This window comes from Sinocyclocheilus grahami, unplaced genomic scaffold (genome assembly GCF_001515645.1).
Source record: "Sinocyclocheilus grahami isolate Dianchi unplaced genomic scaffold, SAMN03320097.WGS_v1.1 scaffold198.1, whole genome shotgun sequence".
Taxonomy (NCBI): Eukaryota; Metazoa; Chordata; class Actinopteri; order Cypriniformes; family Cyprinidae; genus Sinocyclocheilus; species Sinocyclocheilus grahami.
In genome coordinates, this window is record NW_015505377.1 from 46,359 (window position 1) to 56,358 (window position 10,000).

Here is a 10,000-nt window from a genome sequence, read left to right on the forward strand (position 1 = left end):
GGGAGAGAGAGAGGGAGAGAGAGGGAGAGAGAGATGATGTCCTTCAGAAGCAGGTTAGGTCTCTTTAATCTTCTGCTTGAAGGTTATCAGGAACACAGTGTATAGTCTTTAAGAGTAAAAGACCATCATTTATACACAGAGGAGATTACAAATCTGTTACTGATTACAAATTACATGACAAAGATTGTAGTTAGTAATGCAATCCATTACATTACACATTTTAGGTAACATAATCAGACTACTTTTAGATTACTCTGGACCCATCTTGTTTTTCACATTGATTTAAATAGGACAACCTTGATATAAAAATGCATAGAGTCAGAAAATAAATTCCATTTGTTGTTATCAACAACATGAAGTGCATTAAACATTGGATCAAGGTTTCCCAAAATGGGTTTGTCAAGGAACTGCAGGGTTATGAGTTTAATGAAAAACTAATAACTGATTAATAATTAAATTAAAACAAATAGTCAAAATAAAACACTTACTGAAAAAATCCATTTTTTTCTGCATGTCATGTGACTGTAACAAATGTCAGAGAACCGTGAACATGCAAATGTGATACTTCAGTATTATTACCATTATTAAATAAGTATTCAAATATTTAAGGTGAAAGAGAATCAGACGGCAACAACGTTTGTGCATTTCAATGTGTTTGAAAGACAAACGCCTTCCAAAGTAATACATGTTCAAATAACCAACTGAGTGATAATTCAAATAAACATGAATGTGTTCATCAGAAGTTGCTGCAATGTTGAACACTTCTGAAATGATTGTAAATCAGTGGTGACCTGCTGTGTAGCACCTGATTAGTGACTGATCTCTGAGTGAATGTCCACAAAACTGGAGGCTTTCTGAGTGAATAGGATAGTTTAGAAAGGAACATCTAAAAGACGAGGAATTGGGGAGAATCAATAAATTATGAATGAATCATTGTTATTAATATGTAATCATGCAATCCATAAAAAGTAACTGTAGTCTGATTACGAGTACTTTAAAATGTAATTGAATTTAATTACAAGTACTTCATTTTTGGAATCTGATAACGTAATCCAGATCACATGTAATCAGTTACTACCCAGCGCTGTTTATACACACAGTGACTTACCAGAGCACTCGTGTCCATCGTGCATGACCTCAAGTCACTTCATCATCTCCCCAGACTGGGCCTCAAGCAATCAAGACTAGATCGGTGTATTTTCTACCATCTGACATTGTTCTCATTTAGTTTCCGAGCAGAGCAGCAGTTCATGCAGACGTCTGCGGTCAAATCTGGAGGCAATTCTGAGCCTGAGCTCACTGCAATCAGCTGAAACCTGCTGTAGATGGAAGGTGAAGACGGCAGTGCACCGATATTAGATTTGCATTGCTGTTTAAAAGCCCACGGGGTATTTAGATTACAGAAAACATTCATCTATGTTAATATTTCTGGATTGCACACTGGAACATGTCCAAACAAATGAAAGAAACCTTCCTGAGCTCTTGTTTTGAATGTGATGATTGTTTCTCACTGAAATGCAAAGCATAGGTGAGTCTAATAAATCGGCCACTACAAATACAGACACGCGTGAAAGAAAGATCAAGTCATTTGCATTGTTTCACATCTAGACAAACATCAAATGAGCTTTATTAGACCGAAACCGAGACTGACCTTAAATGAAGAAAGTGAATTAATGAGACATACGGGACAAACCCAAGGTGTAAGATATTCACTTCAGACACGGCCGACTGTCTCCTGCTCACCGCTCTGTCATGCACACACACATTTGGACTGTTTTTAGGTCAGATATTAACATTCATAGACTGCATTTCAAACAGGAGACAGCTTTTTCGTATGCAAATGTACTTTACACTGAAAAAATGTGAATATGAATGATTTAATGTGTTTTTTTGGCTTTTATTCATGTTTATTAGCTCTATGCATCTGCACTCCTCTTTATTCAGTTGACTAAACAAATAAACTTTTAGTATATACTCTAAAAAAGTTTCAAAGTAAATCCGACACCAGTTATTTCCAGCGTAAACGTATCAAACTTTCAGTTTCGATAGAAAACACGTTAAGACAGGAAAGAAAAATATGCTTATCAAACCATTTCACGTGGTTTTTTTAATGCGAGGACAAACTGACTGTAATATAGATATTTTTGAAGTTTTATTGACGTTCTACAAGCAAATATTATTTCAGTATTTCTACTTCAATGTGATACTTGTCATTTCTTTAGTTATTTATGAAATTTACTAGCAAATTCTGAGTAAAAATGGTTTCTACAACAATTTTTCAGTGTAAGTGTATTTGGATGCATGATGATTTATTAATATATATTTTTTATCCCTTTATTTTTATAACCAGCACACAAAAATGTAAGCTTTAAAAATGTTTTTCTAACATTCCCATTAAATTCCAAGTTATGAAAATGTTATTTCTGAATGTTCTTTAATGTTTTCTTAAACATTTTTGTTTGTTTGTTACAGGAATGTTGAGGGAACATTCCATTTGAAACATTTTGCAAACATTATGGGAATGTTACATTTGTATGTTCTGAAACATGTAGTAACATACTTACGAACATACTAATAATTCTAATAGGCAAGGCAAATTGTATTAATAGAGCACACGTTTAACACAACCGTAGTTGATCCAAAGTGCTTTAAAATAAAAAATAAATCTAAATTTGAAACCGAAAAGGAAAAGAGAGAAAAAAAGACAAAGTACATACACAGCATCCCTCAAATGCTAGAAGGTAAAACTAAGTCTTTAAGCTGGATTTAAAAGCATCCAGTGATGGAGAAGCTCTGATGTTCACAGGCAGACTGTTCTACAGCTTTACGGCATCTACTGAGAAAGCTCGATCACCTTTTGTTTTACAACGAGAACGGGAGACAGATAAACGTAACTGATCACAAGATCTTAATGACTTAGAGGCTGTATATGGCCTATGAGATCACAAATATAATCCGGGGCAGAATTATGCAATGCCTTGTTGTATGCAAATAGAAGGATCTTAAAGTCAACCCTAACTTTTATAGGGAGTCAGTGCAATGAGGAGATATGATGCCTTTTCTTAGTTCCTGTTAAGAATCTGTCTGCTGTATTTTGAGCCATCTGTAACTGAGACAGTGTAGATTGAGGTAAGCCAATGTACAAAGAGTTACAGTAATTATGCATGAATTACAATTACAAGGTCTTTGCTAGAAAGAAAGTGCTGCACTTTTGCTACTAATAACATGGAGCGAATATTCTAATAATGCTTGTTCATAACTTTCAGAGAACCTTGCCATATTTCTCTGAACTTTCTCTGGGTACAAGCATTACAGATCACACACAACAACATACGTGTCCCTGCAGCACAGAAGCAGTGTTAAGTCGCTGGGGGATATTTGTAGCAATAGCCAACAATACATTGTATGGGTCACAATTATACATTTCTCTTTTATGCCAAAAATCATTAGGATATTAAGTAAAGATCATGTTCCTTGAAGATATTTTGTAAGTTTCCTACCGTAAATATATCAAAACTTAATGTTTGATTAGTAATATGCATTGCTAAGAACTTCATTTGAACAACTTTAAAGATGATTTTCTCAATATTTAGAGTTTTTTTTTTTGCACCCTCAGATTCCAGATTTTCCAAACATTATCCTGTCCTAACAAACCATACATCAACGGAAACTTATTTATTCAGCTTTCAGATGATGCATAAATCTCAATTTAAAAAAATTGACCCTTATGACTGGTTTTGTGCTCCAGAGTAATATAGATGTTGTATAGCCTATATGTCAGAAAATAACAATACAGCTCACTCTGTATTCACAGTCTGCTGATGTCCGTTGGAACAGTGGGAGACTAATTGCGGCGGGAAGAACAATGAACAATAGCTGTGTTTTCCCACGTCAGGACATTCCAGAACATTCCAGAACATTCCACTGTCTGGTCTCTCTCACACAGTCTGTTAACCCGCACTGTTTACCAGCCACATGAAGAACCGGTCTTGCTTCTGTCTTGCTCTGGGGCATGCTGGTGCACGAGGGAAAGGCGGATCGTTTGTAAATGTGCGAGACCTTCCTGGCCCAGTTTCTCACAGAGATCTGCTCCGAGAACCAGAACATCCCGGAGGCTTCTAGAAGACTGCATGCTGCTCTAAAGAGGCCAGGCACGTCTGGGATCTGCTGGCTTGCTGCTCATCAGATTCTCCTGAGCTCAAAGCTCTTGCTAGGCCAGTTTTTCGAGTGTTTGAAGCATTTGAAGAGCTCAGGTCATTAATAACACAGACACTCATCATCTGTGCGTGAAGGGATGGTCTGATATCAGATGTGAGAGAACAGGTAGAAGACAGGCTGAGAGAATGATTTTATATGATTCAACAGTAATTAGATTAATCACAGCAGTTTCGCTCAGGAAGCCAAAGAACTTTCTGTACATCCCTCAGGATCAGAGCATCTGAGAGCGTGAGAAACCTGGGGGAAAAAAAGGCCTGGGAAAGTCCTGAATTTCTATAGGGAATCAAATAAATGCAGGCTGGCTGAGCAGAAGAGACTTCTTTAAAAAAACATAAAAAATCTTACTGTTCAAAAACTTTTGACTGGTATTTGTATTCTAAAGCTACACTCATAGATAATAACAACTACAGGAATATATTTAGAAATATCAAACAATCAGGAAATCAGACTTTTAGCTTTCTGTGTAGTAAAGTGTAACAGCATGTAGCAGTATGTCTGTGCTAAATGACAAACATTTCCTTATTCACGCACTGAACAGAAGAAATTGCGAAATTGAGAATCTTATGAATATTAATTACGTCGCGCTGACGCTTTCAGAAATGTCCTGAAGCGTCACCAAACCTCATTAATATTCATTACGCCAATCGCTTCAACAGTCGTTCATGCGTTCATAGCGCCCGCCCACCAGCGTCAAGCGTTTAGCCAATCAACGAAGCCCGCTTGACGCGCGCCACATGACGTAATTAATATTCATGAGGCTCGGACAGTAGCGGTGACTGGTGGGGGAGGGGCATAAGAGAGCAACTTCAGTCACAGGAGCGCAGAAAGTTACCTGGACAGTAATAAACCCTACAGTATGGTGAGTACAGGCGATTCTTCTGCACACTAACCTCACAGACAGATGAAATAGAGGATGGTGTACTTTACTGTCGTGTTTTATATCGACGAGAGGAGTTATAAACTGCGACAGACTCTATTAATGACACTGAGGCAGGTTTGTTTTGAAAGCGCGAGCGCTAGGTTCGACTTTAAACTTGATCGTTTACGAGACAGAACGGTTATTCTGACTTTAAAAGATCCTTCACTCGGTTATTCTTCATTTGTGTCGTTTATCAGCGGTTATCGTGAGGTTTAAAGGTCTTGGGATGTCACGGACTGTTTACAGTAAACAGCACAAACTTCTCTTCGTTAGTTTAGCATTTAGCTAATCTCTGTTGACATGAGGAAGAGTTTCGGTTAACCGCTTTCTGATCATTTACACGCTAAGAGACCGTTTATTAGAGACATTAACTAACGTTATTTATTGGTTTAATGTATTTTTATATATTGTATCCCCACAGACCCATGTCTGTAATTACTGTAAATTACTCTAATAATCTCTTTGATTAATGTTTAGGTTTAGTCTAGTCTATATATAGATATATGTTGTTGTTGTTATGTGTGAAATGGATATATTTCCCGGTCTGCTGCCTTTCACGTCATCATCATCATCATCAGTGACGTTTAACACTTACAGATCACGTGGTTTGGCTCAAATTGCTTTGTCGTCCCATGAGCAAAGACAGCAGATTCATTTTCTCCACAAGGCGATTTAAACGGTTAAAATGGACCTAATGTGAGCTACGAAAGCCATTAAAGGGGTCATATGATGCTGCTCAGTCTGTCTGAAAAGCGAGGTGCGCTGTGATTGGCCAGCTATCCGGTGCGTTGTGATTGGCCAGCTGTCCGGTGCGTTGTGATTGGCCAGCTATCCGGTGCGCTGTGATTGGCCAGCTATCCGGTGCGCTGTGATTGGCCAGCTATCCGGTGCGCTGTGATTGGCCAGCTATCCGGTGCGCTGTGATTGGCCAGCTATCCGGTGCGCTGTGATTGGCCAGCTATCCGGTGCGCTGTGATTGGCCAGCTATCCGGTGCGCTGTGATTGGATAGATATATGTTGTTGTTGTTATGTGTGAAATGGATATATTTCCCGGTCTGCTGCCTTTCATGTCATCATCATCATCATCAGTGACGTTTAACACTTACAGATCACGTGGTTTGGCTCAAATTGCTTTGTCGTCCCATGAGCAAAGACAGCAGATTCATTTTCTCCACAAGGCGATTTAAACGATTAAAATGGACCTAATGTGAGCTACGAAAGCCATTAAAGGGGTCATATGATGCTGCTCAGTCTGTCTGAAAAGCGAGGTGCGCTGTGATTGGCCAGCTATCCGGTGCGTTGTGATTGGCCAGCTATCCGGTGCGCTGTGATTGGCCAGCTATCCGGTGCGTTGTGATTGGCCAGCTATCCGGTGCGCTGTGATTGGCCAGCTACTTGAGTTTGTTGATCAGTTAGTGCACGGTAAGTAAAATATCTAGAAAAATGTAGTAATTTTCCAGGACATTATCCGTTATCCATTGTAACCCGAAAACACAAAATACAATGCGTAATTTAAAATGTAGGTAAAAAACCGTGTGAATAATAATTACGGAAAATTCCTTCATATTAATAGAGTGTAGCATACGAACTACTAATACACAGCTTAAATCTATAATTGTTCAGAATGAGTAGTTTTACTAGTTTACTAGCTAATAAAAATAAACTTAAATTGTAATTGTTAAAAAATTTGAAAGTGTTAAATAATTGCTGAGATTTGATGCAGTGACACAAGTTTGCATCGTAATTACGCAATGACATCACCGCGCAATGACATCGCGTCATTTAGCAACAAATCAATCTTCCTTTAGCAACTTCCCCTGAAAATTAGTTGGCAACACTGATGATGCGGTGTCCCGGCCGGAGCGACGAGACAAAAACATGAAAACCCATTACAAACGAGAATATCTCTTTGGATTTGAGACTTTAGTCTTTGCAACTTTACAGATCTTCTTTATGCACCAAGAGCTTGTAACACTCCAAAGAGAAAGGAACACTTGAAATCGTATCATATGAGCCCTTTAAATAAAATTTATGCTTTAAAAGTAGGGTAATCATAGCAGGTTTCATCCATAGTCTGTGTGTTTAAACGTCTGCGTTTAGCTTCAAATGGCGTCTTTGACGACAGTGTTATATAAAAATTATTTGCATTTCGATTCTGACATCCAAAGGCACAACAATACATTTTTTCTCTTATTTTACCCGTTTCCCTCCACTTGCTCCCAGTGTTTTTATGCCACCGCTATGCGCGCGCATCTGCAAGTGACGTAACTGTAACGTCTGCTCCAAACTGGTCTATTGTGACTTTTTATGTGATAATTTGGAAATTTTTTTACAAGAACTGCAAGAAATAAAATTGCAACTCTGAGAAGAAAAGACACAATTGTGAGAAAATTGTGAGAAAAAAAGTTGCAATTTACATTTTTAATTTTGTTATAGAAACAAAAAACGATTGTGAGACTTGCTAGAAATAAACTCAGAATTGTGAGATAAAATGTCACAATTATCTACCTTTTAAAAAATTTTTTTTTTACTATTTTAAATTGATTCCATAGGAGAAGCTAAAGTGTGTCAGTATCGCTCAATATTCACATAAAGGTGTGAGTGTTAGTTTATACAAGTTCGGAGCACATGCGTGTGATTTTGTGAGGAATACTGCGTATTGTGTAGTGTACACTGCCTGCCGTTTAAAAATAAAAACCATAATAAACATTGTCATGTGACTTCATTGCATGCGAATGGCAGAGTTTAAACAGTCAGACATGTACTGTATCTGGATGCTTCCAGTGACCCAGTGACCTCCAATCAGCTGCGTTTCACTGGGACCAATCACTGAATGAGGTTTGAGCCTTAATGAAGTCGGTTTGATTACACAAAGTCGTTTCATATTCATTGACACATTGGGCAGATGGCGGTGTTAGCGGATAAAGGTCTCTGTGTTATTACTGGCTGTTTATTATAGCGCTGATATCAGACCGCAGCTGGCCTTGAATGCAGAAAACCGCTCTAATCCGAGAGATCTGGGTCTCCACCGTGATCTCACTCAAGAGCTTCTTAACACAGCAGCAGAATACACGCCCAGTCCTGTTAAATACAGTGACTTTCTGCATTGTGGGGTTTTACGACCGTGTTATTGCATGCTGTTTGATTGGAACCTCGAATATCTCTTTGGATTTGAGACTTTAGTCTTTGCAACTTTACAGATCTTCTTTATGCACCAAGAGCTTGTAACACTCCAAAGAGAAAGGAACACTTGAAATCGTATCATATGAGCCCTTTAAATAAAATTTATGCTTTAAAAGTAGGGTAATCATAGCAGGTTTCATCCATAGTCTGTGCGTTTAAACGTCTGCGTTTAGCTTCAAATGGCGTCTTTGACGACAGTGTTATATAAAAATTATTTGCATTTCGATTCTGACATCCAAAGGCACAACAATACATTTTTTCTCTTATTTTACCCGTTTCCCTCCACTTGCTCCCAGTGTTTTTATGCCACCGCTATGCGCGCGCATCTGCAAGTGACGTAACTGTAACGTCTGCTCCAAACTGGTCTATTGTGACTTTTTATGTGATAATTTGGAAATTTTTTTACAAGAACTGCAAGAAATAAAATTGCAACTCTGAGAAGAAAAGTCACAATTGTGAGAAAAAAAGTTGCAATTTACATTTTTAATTTTGTTATAGAAACAAAAAACGATTGTGAGACTTGCTAGAAATAAACTCAGAATTGTGAGATAAAATGTCACAATTATCTACCTTTTAAAAAATTTTTTTTTTACTATTTTAAATTGATTCCATAGGAGAAGCTAAAGTGTGTCAGTATCGCTCAATATTCACATAAAGGTGTGAGTGTTAGTTTATACAAGTTCGGAGCACATGCGTGTGATTTTGTGAGGAATACTGCGTATTGTGTAGTGTACACTGCCTGCCGTTTAAAAATAAAAACCATAATAAACATTGTCATGTGACTTCATTGCATGCGAATGGCAGAGTTTAAACAGTCAGACATGTACTGTATCTGGATGCTTCCAGTGACCCAGTGACCTCCAATCAGCTGCGTTTCACTGGGACCAATCACTGAATGAGGTTTGAGCCTTAATGAAGTCGGTTTGATTACACAAAGTCGTTTCATATTCATTGACACATTGGGCAGATGGCGGTGTTAGCGGATAAAGGTCTCTGTGTTATTACTGGCTGTTTATTATAGCGCTGATATCAGACCGCAGCTGGCCTTGAATGCAGAAAACCGCTCTAATCCGAGAGATCTGGGTCTCCACCGTGATCTCACTCAAGAGCTTCTTAACACAGCAGCAGAATACACGCCCAGTCCTGTTAAATACAGTGACTTTCTGCATTGTGGGGTTTTACGACCGTGTTATTGCATGCTGTTTGATTGGAACCTCACTGGACAACTATAGTTGTCTGTATGCTGAGCATTAATTAAGAATAGATTGATGAACTTGCAACTCATTTGCATTTGTTTAGTTCCCAAACTGGGGTTTATGAGGGAACGGGAGGTTTGTGAGTTATATAAAAAAAAAAGTAAAGCTAAAATGTTGTGTTTAAAGTGAATAAATAAATAACTTTAGAAAATGTATGAATAAATCAAATAGGTTTTAAACAAAGAAAATCAATCAATCAAAATAAAATGCTTGCTAATAAAAAGAATGAAATATGTTGTTTTTCTTGCTTGTCATAAGACCATTAACTGACATCAAAAAATTGTGGACATGTTGCTAACTTATTGAAATATTAACTTAAATCTCAAGGAGACTTCAAGACAATATTTTAGCTCAAATGACAAAAAAGATATGAAATGTATATAGAGTTTTTATTTTAATTTTAACATTGCTCATCCTCCTTCAG

The 10,000-nt window shown here is 37.7% G+C and overlaps 1 protein-coding gene across 1 annotated transcript in view; it reads left to right on the forward strand.

Moving 5' to 3' along the window:
* Positions 1-5,007: 5,007 nt before the first annotated feature.
* The window catches only part of lzts2b (leucine zipper, putative tumor suppressor 2b), a 22,470-nt gene continuing 17,477 nt past the window's right edge, over positions 5,008-10,000 (forward strand). The window contains exon 1 of the mRNA XM_016285493.1: positions 5,008-5,077. The gene's annotated coding sequence lies outside the window, so the exon portion shown is untranslated. The remainder of the gene's footprint in view (positions 5,078-10,000) is intronic.